A 20,284-nucleotide genomic window follows, 5' to 3' on the forward strand; every position below is an offset into this window, starting at 1 on the left:
TTCATTTGTATCATTTTTTTAGATTCCACAAATAAGTGATATCATATGATATTTGTCTTTCTGTCTGACTTACTTCACTTAGTATGATAATCCCTAGGTCCATCCATGTTGCTGCAAATGGCGAAATTTCATTCTTTTTCTATGGCTGAGTAATATTCCATTGTATATACAGATATACACACCACATCTTCTTTATCCATTCATCTGTCGATGGACATTTAGGTTGCTTCCATGTCTTGGCTATTGTAAACTGCACTGCAGTGAACACTGGGGTGCATGTATCCTTTCAAATCATGGTTTTCTCCATTTTCTCCAGATATATGCCCAGGAGTGGGATTGCTGCATCCTATGGTAGCTCTATTTTTAGTTTTTTTAAGAAACCTCCATACTGTTTTCCATAGTGGCTATACCAATTTACATTCCCACCAACAGTGTAGGAGGGTTCCCTTCTCTCCACACCCTCTCCAGAATTTACTGTTTGTGGACTTTTTTTGATGCTGGCCATTCTGACCAGTGTGAGGTGATATCTCATTGTGGTTTTGATTTGCATTTGTTTAATAATTAGCCATGTTCAGCATCTTTTCATGTGCCTCTTGGCCATCTGTATGTCTTCCTTGGAGAAATGTCTATTTAGGTCTTCTGCCCATTTTTTTGATTGGACTTTTATATATATATATATATATATATATATATATATATATATATATATATATCTGTATGAGCTGTTTATATATTTTGGAAATTAAGCCTTTGTTGGTCACATCATTTTCAAATATTTTCTCCCATTCCATAGGTTGTATTTTTGTTTTGTTTATGGTTTCCTTTGCTGTGCAAAAGCTTATAAGTTTGATTAGGTCCCATTTGTTTATTTTTGCTTTTATTTCTTTTGCCTTGGGAGACTGACCTAAGAAAACATTGCTACGATTTATGTCAGAGAATGTTTTGCCCTGTTCTCTTCTAGGAGTTTTATGGGATCATGTCTTATATTTAAGTCTTTAGGCCATTTTTGAGTTTATTTTTGTGTATGGTGTGACAGAGTGTTCTAACTTCATTGATTTACATGCAGCTCTCCAGCTTTCCCACTACCACTTACTGAAGAAACTGCATTTTCTCCATTGTATATTCTTGCCTCCTTTTTCAAAGATTAATTTACTATAGTTGTGTGCATTTATTTCTGGGCCCTCTATTCTGTTCCATTGTTCCATATATCTGTTTTTGTGCCAATACCATGCTGTTTTGATTACTGTAGCTTTGTAGTACTGGCTGAAGTCTGGGAGGGTTATGCCTCCAGCTTTGTTCTTTTTCCTCAGAATTGCTCTGGCAAGTCTGGGTCTTTTGTTGTTTCATATAAATTTTAGGATTATTCTAGTTCTATGAAAAATGTCATAGGTAATTTGATAGGAGTTGTAGTAAATCTGTAGATTGCTTTGGATAGTATGGCCATTTTAACAATATTAATTCTTCCAATCCAAGACCGCATCAGGTTAATTTGAGATAATAGTGGATAGTAAAATATGATGGTATCGGCCTATGACCTGGATTACCTGCATATTATAATAAATATGACCTAAATGCTTGAACTGCTACTAGATGTTTTTTTCCTCCAGTAACAAGGTACCAAGATGCATATAGAGGTAAGACTGAGAAGAGTTTTCAATGGCAACTGTAGGATAAACTTTCTCTGTAACCATCACCACGTTTTAGAATATTTTAGAAGTTTGAGAGTATGGATTATATAGAGGCAGTGCTCTCCATTACTGATTTATACTGAAAATACCTAAAATCCTTAAATATTATGTAAAAGTTTGTTTTTAATTTAGCTTGAAGAGGTGCCCATTTGATAATAGGGACGTATAATAAAAGAAATTCTAGAAGAAGGTGCTCACGGTGCCTTTTGAGAACGTTTGTTCCCGTCTCCATGCTGGGTTGCTCCATCTATTCCATTCCCAACAAAATAAAACCACCCAGACAGCTTTTAAATAAGTCTGTTTCTGGAAATTTGATATTGCCTTGCAGTCAGCCTACTTTTAAATATTCACTAATCTGTATTTTTCTGTGTAAAGTAAAGTTTTATCAAATGCCCTTATTTAATTTGCTTCCCTTTTATACTGTTTTGTAAACTGAATGGCAGGCTATAGAGATAGATTATCACTTGCCAGAAGATAAAGCATAGGAGTAAAATCACAGTATTATTTAGTGACTTGTGGGCTGTAAAAAGCAGCATGAGGGCAGTGGCTCTTGTGCACATGAAATCATGTAAATTATCTAAACTAGTTTTAAAGACCTCATCAGTATTTTGAATATTCTCAAACATTTTCCTAAGTGCAAGACATTAAAAAAAAAGTTCCATGGCATCAAAATCCACAAAACAGAGAGAACTAATTATTTTACTTTTTGCCAGGAAAAGAAAAAACACACAATTAAAAAAAAATCTGCTTTCTTGATTGAATAATGCACTATATTTGAACCATTTTCTGTTTACAAATGAATGCCTCAGTTAATGGATCTTCTGCATTTGAGTGTGTGTATAGGACTGAGTGGATTTCAGTGTGTGTGTAAATAAATATAGATACACATATGGTGGTAGATCAAATAATTATTTTCAGTAAAGAAAAAATAATTATGTGACTCATGAATGAGGGTCCTGTTTACACTTCTGTCTTGAAGGATTAGGATTTGTTAGCTCACAAATAACTCTGAGTTTATTAAAAGTATCAATAAAATGCTGCCTAGGCCTGAATGCACGATGTGAAGTATAATACAAAATGAAACTGAATCACATCTATGAAATGTAAAAATTAAATTCATTTGATTACTAATATACTTATTATAATTTAGCATTCCTACTTTTATAAGTCTTGGGCTTGGTGAAAAATATAAACAGACCATATTTAATGATCATTAATTGTGTATAGTGTGTGGATATATGTATACATAAATATGCATATAAATGCATTTATTTATAATAACAAAGTAAAAGTATTCTATTACAATAAATGTGTAATAAAACTGCCTGAAAAATCATCTCTATTTTTGAGGGATTCAAGTATTTCCCAAGGGTAGATTTGAGACGATATACTTTGATACTAATATCTGTAATACATGCTCATAATTTGCTTGATTTCATTTTGCAAAGTTTTTTGTGTTTTTCCATAGACAATTACAAAACTCTGATGCACATTCAAAAATGTGTGAAATACATCATAGAATCGTTCACCTTATAGTACTATAATGTGGAGAAAAAATGGTGGTTAAAGCTTAGGTTCACTCTTGGGATTGAAATGCTATAGCTGAAAATCCAGAAGTGGTGACATTCTTAAATAACGAATGTTATTTATTGAGTTTTGAATATCCTCTGGTAGAAAGAAGTTGTTAACTGGGCACTCATCAAGCCTTCAATATATGTAACTTTGCTGTTACTGTTGTCAATAACAGAAGTTAACAACAGAAGTTAATCACAGGCATGAGGAGAACTGAAATATGTATCTGCAATCAGGGGTTCAGACTCAGTGAACCAAGCAAGAGATCTTACAGATATAAACAGAAGTCTCCTTTTTCTACGTGGTAAAACAGATTTCTCTGGCGTTCTGAAATGACGGACCATTTTAAAAAGTACCCTGAAATGATCCAGATGTACATCTCCTGGGGAACTGTTTGATCATATGGTTCCCTCAGTAGGTTACTTGTCAGGAGGATCACCAAGTATTGCCTCCCATACTTGTAGTCAAGCCTAAGCCAAATTTGTATCAGGAAAAGCAGCCAAACTACTTGGCAGATTTGAAAGACAATGGGGAGACTTCCCTGCAGGCAAACACCTTCTCCAGAGCTATCAAAGTTTTCAGAATTATACGCTAGAATTAGAATATTTTGAGTACTACAGAGTCCCACAAAATACACGTAAAATATTCCCAGAAATGTTAATGCCACAAACCACCAATAGTGAAAATTTTAGAGAAATCTTTGTATTTCTCAACTGCCATTTTTTTCTTTTTCTTTTTTTTTTACAGCTTTATTATTGTGGTATACCTGACATACAATAATCTTCACATATTAAAATGTTCAATTTGATAAGTTCTGAAAAACCATAACTATAATCAAGATAGTGAACAGATCTGTTGTTCCCTGAAGTTTCTCACCTTTCTGTGGTCCCTGGGTCCTATCCCTCCCTGTCACCCTTCTAGGCAACCATTGCTCTGCTTTCTGTCACTGTAGAGTAGTTTGCATTGTCTAGCGTTTTATATAATTGGAATCATAAATTATGTAATCTTTCATGTCTGGCTTCTTTTGCTCAATATAATTATTTTGAGAGATTCATCCATGTTGTTGAACGTATCAACATTTCATGCCTTTTTGTTGATTAATAGTATTCCATTGTATAAATATACCACAGCTTGGCCATACAAGTATTCCAGGGTTTTGGCTATTACCAATAAGTCAGATATGAACATTTGCGTTCAGGTCTTTATGTGGACATCTGCTTTATTTTCTTTTGCGTAAGTACCAAGGAGTAGAATGCCTTTTTCATTTGGTGAGTGTGCAAGAAACTGCCAAGTTATTTTCTAAAATGTTTCTACCATTTTACATAAACACCAGTATTCGAGGGTTTTAGTTCCTCGATATCCTCACCAACACTTGGTATAAACAGACTACTCAATTTTTAACCATTCAGCAAGCATGGGAAGGCGCTGTGTTTTCATTTGCATTTTTCTAATGACTTATACTGAGAATCTTTTTCTGCGCTTATTGGCCATCATCTTTGGTGAACAAGCTGTTCAAATAGTTTACCCATTTGTTAATTGGGTTTTTAAATTATTATTACTGGTTTTGAGATTTTTTTAATATTCTACATTGAAGTCCTTTATCAGTTATGTTTTTCAAATGTTATTAAATCTGTGTGTATGAAATGTGGTTGGCCGAGGGTTCCCAATACAAACTCAATAGCTGAAAACTTTTACTAAAAACTGGTCTCTCTTTTGCAAGTAACCAAGGATAAAAAGGATTTTAAACCTATCGGTACTGAGTGAGCTAGTCTTATTTCTGAGTCTTAGAGTAAAGCTTTTTTCTATAGTGTAGTGATTATGGGCAGTTTCTTCCCCTGAACTGAAGATGACTCAGCTGCATCCTAGCTGTGTGATCTTTAATACTAGTAGCTGCCTCATGGTGGTGCTGTAGGGGTTCCGTGTACTTCTTGAGCATGCAGTGAATGCTCAATACCTAGCTACTGCTGTTCACTAAGCTCATTATTCTTATTCACCCACTTCTCCCTAGATCATAAGACCTCATTTAGCGTGGCCACCCTCTCAGGCTGATGTCTTACCCTTAGAGGAATGCACTTCAGAGGCCACAGGCTGTCAGAAGGAGGAAATTATGTTCTTGTGGTTTGAGTTTCAAAGAAACCATATGAATTAGGTGGGAATCTCTGGCCAGATAGTGCCAAGAGAAGGGGCTCATCAAGATCAGGCTATCTGGGCATAGAAGAAGGAAGGGTACACCACGGTTACAGTCTGTCTTCCACCAAGGCAGTTAATTTAAATTCATCAATTTGCTCTCAAAGCCTGATCCTGACACTAAATTTAGTTTAACTTAAGGATCTCTGAATGCAAGTGTGTCATTCAGAGTTGAAAAAGAGTACATTCATAGGGGCCTTAACTTTTATCTTCATAAGATTAAAACAGAAACTCTCCCCAAATACCTGCTGACTGATTCTTTTTCTCAAGAGAAGATTCCAAATTGGCCAATGGATGGTTTATGGAAGCAAGACTTTCAGGAACTTCACTTTCAGAGAACGTGATGATTCACCTTGGTTTGAGATCAAATAATAACAATGATTCTGAAATACTTCCCCGCCCATAAAAAAAAAAAAAAGGAGTAAGTGTAAGAAGGGGATAATGGATGTGAGGTGAGTTAGGTCTGGTGCCATATGGATGGATATGGGAAGACACGAGTTTGACATTTGGGAAAACAGGAAACACTTTTAATAGTCAAATGAGCTTTGTGTTGGCATCAGGAAATACTTAGAAGTATGTCATCCCTATAGACTGTGAGTTGGGTGAGGGCTGAAGACCATGGCCATTTTATTCAGCATTTTCTTTCCAGTGCCTACCTCACTGTTTATTATATAAGAAAAGCTCCAGTGTATTTTCAGATGGCTCAGTTTCATCCTTCCCTCTCCACAAAGCAAAATTCAGCTTACTGAAAGTTTTCCTTCTCTTCCAAAATCTTAACAACAGATTAGGTGAGGTATGATTTTTGGGAAAGTTTCATTTGCCCTGGAACAAATACAACACGCTTTCCTCTCCTGCACTAAACACTGCCAGGCCTGAGGCCTCTGCAATGACTTCAGGAACCCACCTGTTCACGTATATCATCAGGGCTATAACTGTTTATTTAGATACCTAATCAGCATGCTCTAGACCAGGATGAGAACACTTAAGCTTTGAGAATCTTCTTGACTTTTCTTTACTCTTTTGATTCCACTTCTTTTACTCCTTGAAGGCCAGTTACTTAGAGCAACAGAGGCTCACATTTAGACATGGTGACTTAGTTGGGAAGGGGCCAAAGCTGGTAGTGAGCTGTTCCTATCCAGGCCAGAATAGCTGTCATGGGCAGATTATAAAAGGGACTGTGAAATAAAATTCACATTTTATGGCAAGACAAGAAAAATTGAAACATTAAAAAAAGTTTTCTCTGCCCTTTGGCCGCCTCTCTCCCTGCTACTGTGGTTTGTGTATCCGCATTATGCATCGACCAAACTTCCCCATCAGCAAAAATACTTGCCCAACAATGAAGAGCAACATTCTCCTGGCATCGCTAAGACAACTCCTTAAAAGATAACATTCCTTCCTGACCTTGTAAGGGGTTGCTTAGATCTGGATTATGTAAATTGTCAATAATATGTCATTTAATGTACAGCCCTCTGTCTCAAAAAGTTTATATAACTGTGCCTTCTAACAGGTGGAACAGTTCTCAGAGCTTTCTGAGATGCTCTTCCTGTGTTATAATCCTCAAATTTGGCTCAAATAAAATTTTCCATTTCTTTCTTAGATCGACTGATTAATTTTTCGTCGACATATGCTTGGTACAGCTGGCAGGATATCAGAGACACCAGCCAGGGGACACCTGGAGTCTATCCGAAACTGGCGCTTGGTACCAGCGTGGGCCCACTGAACCTCACCGGCTTCACGGTACTCCTTTGGTGTTCCCATGAGCTCTTCTGATATTTGGATCTCACTGTTTGGGTGATGATCCTAAAAATTTTATTTGAGCTGGTTTTCATGTAATACTTGGGAGTCTTAAGGGGCACCAGTGCATTTCCTAGGCAGGGCCTAGGGGGTCTGGGCAGGGGCCCAGGGAGACATAGGTGGCTGGGTTTATGTTAAATTTGCCTTAAATTGAAAAAAATGAGCTGATGTATGGTCTGAACAAAACTTCTGCTAGTGAAACGAGAGACTGAATTATTCAGCTCTGAAGAATCAAGGGCCATTTTGCTCCTTCTGGTCACAAGGTATCCTCAGGCGACTGAGAACCTTGCGGAAGTGTCTGAGAATCAATCCTCATGACATGCAGTGGTCCTATAGGGGAGACCCACCACGACCATTAAGTGAGTACCGCTCAAACCGGAAGGCACGAACAGAAGCTGATACTCTAGCACTTTGGGCACCTCTGATGGTTTTAGGTTCCCATAGGGAGAAACCAAGCCATGTAAAAGAAGTCGAACCAACCCAAGGGTAACTCCTTGGGGTGCCAGCCTCAGAAGCAGCACACGTGAGATCCACCACACTGTCCTCAGAAAGTCGTTCAGATCATATCTCATATTTGAATTCAGCTATGAAATTGATACTGGGAAATTGTGCCTCAAAGGCCAAACAGCTCCCGTGCAAACAAGTCACCTACGGAAATACAGGCTGGGTTTATGTATGCTTACAAGCACTGAATTGGGAACTAAAGAAAATTGGGCCCTGAAATGGCCAAGGTGGGGTTCTTTTGACATTCCCAAATAATTTTGAGTGTGTAGTTAAAGCCGGTGGTCTTCTGGATCTGTGCCTGCAGGGCCTACTGGAAATAACAGTGGTAGTTTTCTCTTTTCTAACATTAGTATAGCAGGGAAAAGTACATGTAGGGCTATCTCCATGGATCTTTTGAATTTGAGAAACGTCTAAATTGTTAAAATTTTAGACAGCTCACATCTTAAACTAACATACCTATTTTAATTGGTATGTGGCAGCCCCAAAAGGCTTCAAAAAGCCCAAAATAGCCTTATTGAAGGATTTGTTGTAGAAGGCTGATGAAAGAGTAATGATATTAAAAGGTACCTAAAACTTTAACTACTGCTCCCCTCTATCTTTGAGTAGTCATTGTAATAAGCTTCTGAATTGCTTTTCCACTCTAAAGAGACTATTAAGTGGTTACCTTTAGAAAAGGGACCACGTGAGGCTGTAGGCCAGACTCTTCAGATCAAAGGCCTAACTGAGGCGGTACTAAAGAGTTTCTTAAGTCCAGGGAGGATCCTCAAAAGTATGTGTAAATGGATTACCAAAATGGAAGGCCACCGGTCTGACTAAACTGACTATATAGCCGGTATCTGGAGCCTGATAGGAATGTTTTTTGGTGGGGGCCCTCTCCTCTAAGCTAAATGAGGGAAAGTAAAATATTCCATTATAGGTGAATGGGTGTGTCAGTCCTTTGATACACTGAGGTGGCCACCCAATTCTTTGAGGGAAAAACCAACTCTCCTCGTTTTTACAAATCTAGTATTTTACAGGACCAGAGGTGCAGCTCCAGAAATAATCCAAAGCCCACCAATCCTTTACTACTCCCCAAACTTCCCCTACTTATTTTAAGAGGCTTGTAAGTATTGAAAAGATTTTTTTCTGGCCGTAAGGGAACAAAGTCATCCTAGGAGGAACTGGCTTTTCTCCTCCTATGCCTTTGAGATGCAAATGTTCTACCTGGTCTTCTCTAGGAACCCTTATCTCCACTATCTTTTTAAAATACAAATTTCAGGAAATGGGGTAGGGAATTTGGAACTTGATTTGGCAGAGACAAATAGAAATCTTAAGTGTCTTTTCCATAAATATTTGTAAAAAGGGTTTAGCCCTCTAGACAGGTGACCTTGATTTGTTCCATCTGCCAGAAACCCGACTTGAATCCAATCTCTTCTGTAACTGATGGGTTTTATATTGTCGTACTTGATTCATGGCTGAAATCTGCGGATGGGGAACTATGAGGTCTCTGTGTTTGTACAGATCTCTGTGTGTGTTGCAGATGTGTGGTACTGCCAAAATTAATCTGTAGAAGAGCTCTAGTTAATTGGCTTAAAGGAAATTAAGTGCTCATATAAATACTCAAATACAAAAGAAACTGGCCAAAATGAACTTCAGGTTCACATGATCTGGGAAATATTCAGGACTGAATTAATATCTGGTATTAAAGTTAGCTTAAGCTTGTTGGTTTGATTAATATAGACATGTCTTTAGAGTTATCAGCATTAAGTATGATACTTTTATTGTACCTAGGTTTACTAGAAATCAAATAAGACCTTACTGTTCCTTGTTATAAAGTCTGTCAGCAAAAAACCCCAATATGACAAAACTTTTAAGTAAATAAAATAGAGGTAAATGATCTAAGAGCTTTTAGGTAAACTCTTCGGAATATTTGTGTTTTGGGAAAATCTGCTTTAAGGATAGTATCTCTCTAGATTCTGGTAACTTGAAACTAAGTTAAAATACAAGAATTCATTCACTATCCAGGTCATTTCAACTAGGACAAAATACGGGAGCATTAATTTCTGGGCAGGTCTAAGTTTACCTACTTTTGTCTTATGAGAAACTAAAGATGTTTGGGTTCATTAGACATATCTTGTACCACACTGAGGAAAGAAATGCTATGAGAAGGTGTACATCTCTAGAGGTTATGAAATACATTCATAAGTGCCGGCCAAGAAACGCTGGTATGACCGTTTAAGGTTTTAAGGTTAAGACTTATAAGGCGAAACCCTTCAGTATGCAAGGAAAGTAGGGTGTGTATTTTCCGTAAAAAAAAAAAAAAAAAAGTATGAGTAATGGAAATGCATTTCGTTAAAAAAAAGGTGATTTTTCTCTTAGAGCTGGTTGTTTCTGAATGGAAAGGGAAGTGAGGGACAGATTAATAAGGATACAGAAAGTTATGGAAGATGTGTGGAGGAAGAACACAGAGTTTTGCACGTGGTCAGAATTGGCTAAGGTAAGACTGAATTTAATTTAGAAAATGAATTTTATGGGTAAAGAAGTCATACAAAACCTGAATTTAGTTTTCTCTCTAAGGAGACAAAGTTTTCTTAAAATACTGAACTTTTGTGTGAGACTGTGTGAGGGGTCTTTGCCTTGAAGTGATCTGTATTTGTCATTGAGGTCCTTTATTGTCATTTGATTAAGCGAATGGGTATTGTTTCACAGTGACTTGTGATTCTATTTGATCAAGTGTTCTAAAACTTCTTGATATTTTTGATAAACTTCCCAAAGATTGAATTCTAAATGAAGTTCACTTGACCTCTAGCTAACTGAGGTTTTACAAAGGGTCCTTGAAACCTCGAAATATTTGTTTTCTCTACATCTCAGAGAGAAGAATATTAAACTCATTAGGCTTATTTGGTATGTTAAATTACATGGGAAGCATTATCAAATAAGTGGTGATAAAACTTCTTAGATTCTATCCTGTGGGTATACATTATTAATGTACACATTTGAGAAATTATATGAACTCCTAGACTCTGGTATGTCATGGTAAATGGTATCAGTCATAATTTTAGTAATTACCTCAAATGTTTTATGTCACAGCAGCAACCAAGTTTCTTTTCAACTGCATTGTAATCAGCCTTTAACCTTGACTTTTTAAGTCTCTTGTCATTTACAGACAGTTATCATTGTACTCTGATCCTCTCTGCAAAATGCTTCATCTTCAAGAAGATTCATAGCAAGGACTTTTTGACAAGTACAGGTTTCTGGTAACTTTCAGGTCATACCACTGAACTGGGTAAGGAATTAAAGAATTCTAATGGAAAACCTGATGGCTTCATAAAACTGTTAACAGAAGATTAAGGATTAGTCACATAGGACTAAGCAAACGTCATGAATATGGTTATAATTTTTGGGTTTTGTCTGAAATGTTATTGGTTTTTAATCTGTGTTTTCTAGATATAAGGAAACCTTTAAATTATACTTCTGTAAGTAAAACTGAAACATTTACCTTTTCCCTCTACCTGATTCCTCCAGAATTTGGAAACTCTTAGGTTCCCAGCAGCTTTCTGGGAAGGAAGGCCACCTCCTAACAGATGCAGGAATCTCAAGGTATTTTGGGGTCCTCGAGAAGAGAAGTGTTCACCCCAGTCCATCCCCCAAATCTACAGATACCAAAGGCACAATCTATGACACACTTGGTACATTTTTCCTGGCCTTGAGGTTTTAAAGTTTAATCTGAGATTCTTTATGGAAAGTTCCAGCACAGCCAATTTAAAGAGTCTCAATTAACCAGACTGATTTTGCCAACAAATTAGTCTTAATTTGGCTATATTTGGTAGAAATGCAGGTACTTTTAGAGAGAAAAAGATTATGTTTCAGTGAATATTAAGTCCTAGTTTTGTTCATTGAGGTCTGTATTTACTGGCTAAGATGCAATTCCCAGATAACTTTTTGTAAAGTTCAAAAGTTTGTTTCTGAAATTTATCGCAGCAATCTAATTTTGGATGAAAATCCGGTGTGCCAAGACCTGCAACCAGGAGATTATTCATACTGGAAAAGATATCAGATAAAGAACTGTTTATGGCCACATTGGAAGGGACCTTATCAGGCCTCTCCTGAATGAACTACAACTCCTGTTTCTGACTTCAACTAAGACCAGTATACTACCAGACCAGGACAAGAAGAAGACAACATCTGAAGTAGACAGCTGACCCAAGATTCTGCTTTGACAATCGCTCACATTTCTGCTTATGAGCTAAATGTATTTCTTAGGCTCAATCATATGAAGTTTCAAAAATCAGTCTAATTGCTGGGTTTGTGGCCTATGTCTGTCTAGTATTCCCAGGTTGCCTTGGTGGATTTCTCCTCTCCAAGACTCTAAGTGATGGTCCTCAGAAATTGTATTAAAGAAAGAAACTTAACATCATGCAGGCTAATGTTACCACCAATATCACTAAATGAGACCCTGGCCAGTTAATGATGCCTGTTTTGAACCTGGCCATAAATACTCCTTTCCTTTAGATATTGAATATTGCATAGCTCCTAACTGGACCTAATGGATTTATGGAACAAGTTTTATGACCCTAGTTCTCCCCAGGTTGGTTACGAAGATAGATAGATACATAATCGATTTCCCTTGGGCTCAAGGTCACCAAGGGGTAGCCCTGGAAACAGCCCCTGTCAGTCTGTGACGGTAATCTGTAACGTGAGCACTGTGGCACCTATCAATCAGTTTTCCAGGGGTAAGACCACTTGGCCACACTATTTGAAGTGGCCACACTATTTGAAGTGTCAAATTTCTTCTCTGAACAATGCTCTTCCAAGTTTAGGGGAAATAATAGGAAAATGATGATGTTCCTCCTACTACCAATTTAAATTACAGTTTGTAGAACTTACTTATAAGGTGATAGGCTTTTGACTTTCACACTGTATTTCACCTGCTCACATTAAGATGATGATGTCTAAATGACTTGAAATTAAAGATCACATCTACAGTTTGTTATAAAATAATGGGCATACATAATGCACATGCAAGGAAAACTGGCTTAAGTCCCTTATTGGATAACCTAGACTCGGCTGTCAATCCTTGCTGAACATTCTGCTAGTATAACCCCGACAAAAAGAGAGAACCGGGCTATTGGGCCCCAGCATCGAGAGACATGATGGACCCTAGAGCAGGCAAGCAGCCGCTTTGACTTCAAGGGGCCAAATATTTGATCACCTAGTGCTTTCTATTGAAAGATTAATGATTAACAGGGGGCCACTGTGAAATGAAATCCCTATTTTATGGCAAGACAAGAAATACTTAAAATCTTCTCTGCCCTTTGGCCTCCTCTCTCTAAAATCTTCTCTGCCCTTTGGCCTCCTCTCTCCCCCCTACTATGCATCGTGTATCCGCATTGTGCATTGACCAAACGTCCCCCATCAGCAAACATACCTGCTCAACCATAAAGAGCAACATTCTCCCAGCATCAACAACACAGACAGCTCCTTAAAAGACAGCATTCCTTCTTGACTTTCTAAGGGGCCGCTTAGATCTGAAGTATGTAAACTGTTAATAGTACGTCACTTAATGTATAGCCTTCTGTCTCAAAAAGCTTGTATTACTGTACCTTGACTTCTAACGGGCAGAACAGTTATCAGAGCTTTCTGAGATGCTCTTCCTGGGTTATAATCTTCAAATTTGCCTCAAATAAAATTTTCCATTTCTTTCTTTCTTACATCAACTGATTAATTTTTTGTTGACAGGACCCATACCTTCTAGGTAATTGTATCTATTTTTATAGCCATAGGCTCAGGTGGTCTGAGCTTATGTATGTGAGCTCTGTTGATGACCTAAATGCTTTAATCTACACCATGGCTTTGTATTATATTCAGTGTGATAGTAACAGAGAGAGGGAAGAAAGGGCACTAACATATATATCCAGTACCTACTATGTGCAAGGCACAGTGTTAGGTACTTTAAATAGATTTTTAAAAAGATTAATCTACCCAGAAGCTCTACGAAAAAGTTAAGTGAGGAGTCCACAATCATATGGCAAATCAACTGGTAGACCCAGAATTCCTATTCGGGTCTATCTGAATCTTTTGTCTCCATGACACTGTCACTATTTATTAGATAACATCTAATAAACGCCAGGAGAGAGAGTACAAGGCATTCATAACTGTCAGTTATAAATATGTCTCTTAACTGTTATTTATAAAGCAATTAGCTCTATTTTTTCTAACTCAAGTGCCATTTTTAAGGCACTGTAGAACACAGTTTGAAAAATTCTACCATGTTTTTAACATATCACAATTATTAATTTTATAACTTTTTAAATCCTGGGATTTATAAAAATCATTTTTCTTAAACCTTGATATATTTATACTAAATTCGTCACCATACTGGGTGGTGTAATTTATGAGTTTCAGGGCACATTTTGACATACTTTTTCTGTACAAATGTCCTCTGGATAGAGATAGGTAAGTAGATAGTTTTACACATCCAATTAAAATGATATACTTCTCTCTTCCTGGCTATATTTAATGTAATTTTATATGTAACATGCATCTTCAAAGTCTCTCTGAAATTCACTTGTGCATTTAAATTTCCTATAGGGTGAGTTTGATAGAAGCAAGCCATAAGTAATATTTTGAAGCAAATTTACCGATAGAAGAATTCTGTGACTGTGGAAAAATGATTATATTTTGTGCAGTGTAACAAACAAAAATGTAACTGAGCTGTCCTCTGACCAGCAGATTTGAATTTCGTCTCACTTTGTGAGAAGAAAATTTAACTTTCTTCAGAATCCTGTCTGTGGACATTTTTCTCATACTTATAAACTAACATTTTGAAGTGCAAAAACTATAATGGACTGCTATGGACTGAATTGTATTTCCCCCTCCCCCAATTCATATGTTGAAGCCCTAATGTGACTATATTTGGAGCTAAGGCCTACAAGTAATTAAGGTTAAATAAGATAATAAGGGTGGGATCCTGATCCAATAGGATTATTGTCCTTACGAAAAGAGCCATCAAAGAGCACTGTCTCTCTCCACCATGTGAGGTCTCAGTGAGGAGGCTGCCATCTATAAGCCTGTAAGAGAGTTCTCACCAAAAGCCAATTACGCTGGTACCCTCATCTCAGACTTCCAGCCTCCAGAACTAGGCACAAATAAATTTTTGTTGTTTAAGCCACTAGTCTGTGGTATTTGGTTATGACAGCCTGGGCAGACTAAGACAAGGACTTTAAAAACATCTATCTCCAAAACTTTTGTACCAACAGCAATCCAGTTTGGTTTCAGGTGAAAAAGAAACCACAGAGATGATAGATGGGTAGATTGATTGATCTATATATCAATGGATCAATCAACAGATAGATAGATGATCACATTTCATTAAGGGCTCAGATGAGAGCTTTAGTGACTTTGGAAATTTCTGAATGTCATGATATCAAATGTGAATCTATCCCAAGTTATTGATCAAGATACAAGCTCAGAAGTTACTCTCAAGTATTTGATGGAGAATGTACCAACAGCTCACATTCTCCATAGAGGCCATGATGTCAAATGAAAATAGTGTTTTCAGGAATTTAATGACCTATCGAATTGGCAAAGGCCCTGAGGTACAACCACAGACCTTTTAAAAGGGGTTACTTAAACTGCCAGTGGTGCCTAACCTGAAAGTCACTATTGTTTTTAGAATTTGTAAACAAATGGAAAGTAAAAAAGTAATTACCTGTTTTTGTGCTGCAGAGTGAAAGGGCAGAAGTCACAGGAAATGATGGCTGTGGTGTGCAGGACTGACAATATTGCTGAAAACAGGTTGAGTACGCAGGAGATAAGAGATTCTTTGTAATCAACTTCCCGGATCCTATAAAAAATAATATCAATGTTATGTCAATATATATGATGGGTCCCAATAATGAAACTACATATATTGGACAAAGAGGAAAGTTAATAATCACCGGTCTTGGGCCTCAACTTATTTACCAACAATCTATATTAAATGGTTCCACTGGAAAGCTTCTTAAATGATAATAACAGGGTGCAGTATCCCCAAGGATGGGAGAAGTTTTTACAACTCTAAGTTGGTTGATATATTCACGTAATTATCGAATATTGGTGACTGTGCATTTGATGTATAGTATATGACAACGTGAGCGTGTTATTTCTTTTTTATTTAGGCCGTTCTGAGAACAACCCATAAACAGCTTCCCCCAAGTCTCCTCTTTATTATCATCCATCATGCTTAGCTACTTTAATTTGACATTAGCTACATCTTGATGCCAAGGAGTGCATGGATAATTCCACACTGACATTGCTCATTCCTAAAATGTAACCACAATGTTTGACATGATGCAGTTAGGCAGTAATCAAAAGCATGTTTTCTGTGCTCCCTCATAAAACCTCAGTGGATATAGGGTTTTTTGTATGTGATTATTTTTAGCCCATCAAAGGTGGGAAAAGATAAGTGAATTCTCTAAAAAAACAAACAAAAGCACACAAGTTAGAAAAATTTGGCAACACTCTCATTCATTAACAGGTATGAAGTGCCTATATGTGCCAGCAACTGGGTTTTCCATATTCAGTTCAATTTATAAGAACTGCACACCGGATCCACTACAGACACTGTTTGTGAATATTATCTAAAATAAACCTGCTCAAAATTCAACTAACCCCACATCCCTTGCTTATTCGCTCCTTCTCTCTCTCAATATAAAAGACAGAATGATGGAATAATCAGAAGAACCGCAGACCTTTAGATCATTTCTGGCTTATGGTGGAAAAAACGATGGCTTAGGGACTGTATATATAGCCTGTCACTCGCCAGGTGCATGATCTCTGACAAGTCACTTAACTTCTGATAATAACGAAACAATACCCTGCTTAAGTAATTCACAGGCTGCTTTGAGAGTCATATATGATAACATGTAAATATGCTTTGAAAGCTATCAAATACTTAATAAATGTTGAATATCCTTATTTGGAAAAGTATTAAAATGAATATCAAGTTTGTATAAATGTGTCTGTATATGTCACAGATGGTTATAAATATGTATAGCATATATATATAATACAAATATGGCAATTTCCAATTTCTTTTACTCAAAGGGATTTTAACATTCTTAAATTTCTACCAATTTGAGGTTTTCAATAAATACAGAGTTGTGATGAATCATGTTTCTATTTAATTAAAGGTTAACAGGTAATTCTTCTGTATTACTATAATAATCTTATATAGTATGTAAGTATTATCAATAAGTTGTATGAATCCTCTTTTCTTTCTCTAAATTAATAGAGTAAAATAGATGTGTATCTGCATTAAGGAATTCACAATGTGGGCAGAGAAAACGGGAGTATATGAAAACTGTTCATTGTATTAAAGTGTGTGTGCTGAAGGCCAATATTTCTGCAGAAATTCAGGAAAGGAATCATTCAATACGGGTGGGAGTAACTGAGAAATCTTCATTAAGAAGATGTGAGGAGTTGGGATTTAACGCACAGAGTGTGGGGACAGAGCAGGTTAAGGAAAACAAGACGACTCTGGAAGGTCAGTGTGAAAGTGTTATCACTGATGTTTTGAAAGAAGAAGAAAGGATCAAACCAAGTTCCCATAAGACTTAATGGGGACAGGGGATTAAGAGGTAAAACCCATTATGTGTGAAATAAATAAGCTATAAGGATCTATTGTACAGCACAGGAATATAGCCAATATTTTACAGTAACTGTAAATGGAGTATAACATTTAAAAGCTGAGTCACTATGTTGTACACATGAAACATATAATATTATAAGTCAGTCAACTATACCTCAAAATTAAAAAAATAGATTTAATAGAGGCAGTACTACCCAACTACTGGTTTTCCTTCCCACTGGCCTCTTGGCTCTTAGTCAAACTCACAAAATATACCCCACTTCAGGGCCTCTTGACATGTTTCTTCAGCTTGGAAAAATTTTCTCCTAGTTATTTCCATGTCTTTCTTCCTTATTACGTTCACACCTTGGCACTTTATCTAAGAGGCCTTCTCTGACAACCCTATCTAAAATTAGCACCACCCACAGCATTAATCACCATGTGATATTATAACATACTCCTATTTGTCCTATTTCTCAATCAGTAGATGGACTCTATGACAGCAGACAACTGGCCTGCTTAATTTACTGTGATGAGAGGGAAGCTTGGAGATGGTAGACAGTAGACAGGTGGAAATGTGGAACTGAGAGTTGGGAATGAAGCCAGGACTAGGATGTAAGTAAAGAAGTTATTTGCATAGGAGAAAGCAGTGAAACTATGAAAGGTAAGGTATCTGAAAGAATTATAGGTTGTTGAGAGCCATTCCAACTTTCTGAACCTTCATTCGTTCCATGAGGGATTGAATAGTTATTTGATGATAAATAGCCCTAAAGGTTCTTGGAGTCATCATTCTGAACATCAATTCCAATCATCAATGCTCTAGGTAAAATAAGTACAGGAGAAAGAGTTTAGTATGTACTGAGCCCAGGATATAGTAGGTTGCTCTTGTTCACCGAATACTAAACGAGGGGAGAGCAGCCAAGATGGGCGAGTACAAAGACCCTGAGCTCACGTCCTCTCAGAAGCACAACAAAACCACAGCTACCTGCAGAACAACCACCAATGAAAAAGGTGGAACCTACAAGAAAAGACCTTCTACAACTAAAGACATAAAGAAGAAAAGAGGGGTGGTCTTTCAGTATAAGAGTGAAGAGACTTCACTCTCAAAGGGCACACAAAAAATCCCACATGCACTGGGACCCAGGGCAAAAGCAGTAATTGGATAGGAGCCTGGGCCAGACCTACCTGCTGGTCTTGGAGGGTCTCCTGGAAAGGTGGGGGGTGGCTGGGGCTCACCATGGGGACGTAGACACTGGTGGCAGCAATATTTGGAAACATTTTACTCCATGAACACTGCTGTTGGTGGCTGCCATCTTGACTCATCAGCTCCAAGACCTGGCCACACCCAACAGCCTATAGTCACTAGTGCTGGGATGTCTCAGGCCAAACAACTAACTGGTCAGGGACAGAGCCCCATGCACCTGCAGACAAGCTACCTAAAGACTTCCTCCACCCACAGCCACATCTAGACAGCCTCTAAGATGGCCTGGCCCAGCTACACCAACCAGTGGGTGGATACCGGCCCTTCCCTCCAGGTAGCCTTCACAAGCCTCTAGACCAGCCTCACCCACCAGGGGGCAAACACTGGATACAAGAAACTACAATCTGCAGCCTGTGGACCTAGCCCACCACAGCAGGCTAGACCCTACCCTGGGGCCAGCTGGGCACTGGCCTTATCCACTAGCAGGCCAACGCAAGCTTCGGGACACACTGGACCCCATACCCAACTATGGCAGGAACCGTACACCCCTGCCCACCCCCCCGCCCACCCCCCAAAAAGAACATGTGAAAGAAACTCCAGAACCCCTGGACTCCAGGAACCAGCTCTGCCTGCCAGTAATCAGGCACTAACCTCAGGACCTGGCTTCACCTGACAGTGGGCAAGCAACAGCCCTGGAGTCTTCAGGGCCCTGACTCTGCCCACTAGTGAGCCAGCACTAGCCCCAGGGCCCCCTAGGGTTCCACAGCCAGTCACCTAGCGACCAGGTCCCATTAAACGGCAGCTAGCCACATCTACACAAGGCAGGGCCTGGCAACAAACTGGGCTAGGGACCAACCAAGCCCACCAGACTGCCTACATAGCCCACCAAAACAGGAGAACAAACACAGCCTCTTAGGGGGAACCCCCAGAGCATAGAGATTGGGTGACAAGAGGGGAGTGTGCTACTGGGACAGACAGGACATCGCCTACAGAAGGCCATTTCCCCAAGGTTTTAAAATCATAACTAACCTACCACATACATAAAAATACAAATAGCAACTTCAACAAAATTAGGTGGCAGAGGATTATGTTCCAGATGAAGGAACAAAATAAAACCTCAGAAGAAGAAATAGTGAAGTGGAGGTAGGTAATCTATCTGAGAAAGAGTTCAGAGTAATAATCACAAAGATAATCAAAGAACTCAGAAGAAGAACAGACGCACAGAGCAGAAGGTGAGAAGTTTTTAACAAAGAGCTGGAAAATATGAAGAACACCCAAACAGAGATGAAGAATACAATAACTGAAGTGAAAAAAGGAATCAATAGTAGTAGATTAAATGATACAGAGGAACGGATCAGTGAGCTGAAAGAGTAGTGGAAGTCACTGCCACTGAACAAAAAAAAGAATGAAAAGAAATGATGACAGATTAAGAGAAGTCTGGGACAACATCGAGTGCACTAATAGTCACATTACAGGGGTTGCAGAAGGAGAAGAGAGAGAGAAATGGCCTAAGAACATAGCTGAAAACATAATAGCTGAAAACTTTCCTAACCTGGGAAAGGAAACAGTCCCCCAAGTCTGGGAAGCCCAGAAAGTCCTATACAGGGTTAACCCAAACAGGAACACACAAGACATATTATAATTAAAATGACAAAAACTAAATATAAAGAGAGAATATTAAAAGCAGCAAGGGAAAAGCAACAAATAACATACAAAAGAACTCCTATAAGCCTATCAGCTGATTTTTCA

General features: G+C 38.1%; 1 protein-coding gene across 11 annotated transcripts in view; it reads right to left on the reverse strand.

The window, feature by feature from the left end:
• GTF2A1L (general transcription factor IIA subunit 1 like) overlaps positions 1–20,284 on the reverse strand; it is a 959,941-nt gene that overhangs the window by 125,651 nt on the left and 814,006 nt on the right. For all 11 annotated transcript variants that reach the window (XR_013831083.1, XR_013831084.1, XR_013831085.1 and 8 more), the window contains one exon: positions 15,436–15,570. The gene's annotated coding sequence lies outside the window, so the exon portion shown is untranslated. The remainder of the gene's footprint in view (positions 1–15,435; positions 15,571–20,284) is intronic.

The sequence above is a fragment of the Stenella coeruleoalba genome, assembly GCF_951394435.1.
Source record: "Stenella coeruleoalba genome assembly, chromosome: 13".
Lineage (NCBI taxonomy): Eukaryota > Metazoa > Chordata > Mammalia > Artiodactyla > Delphinidae > Stenella > Stenella coeruleoalba.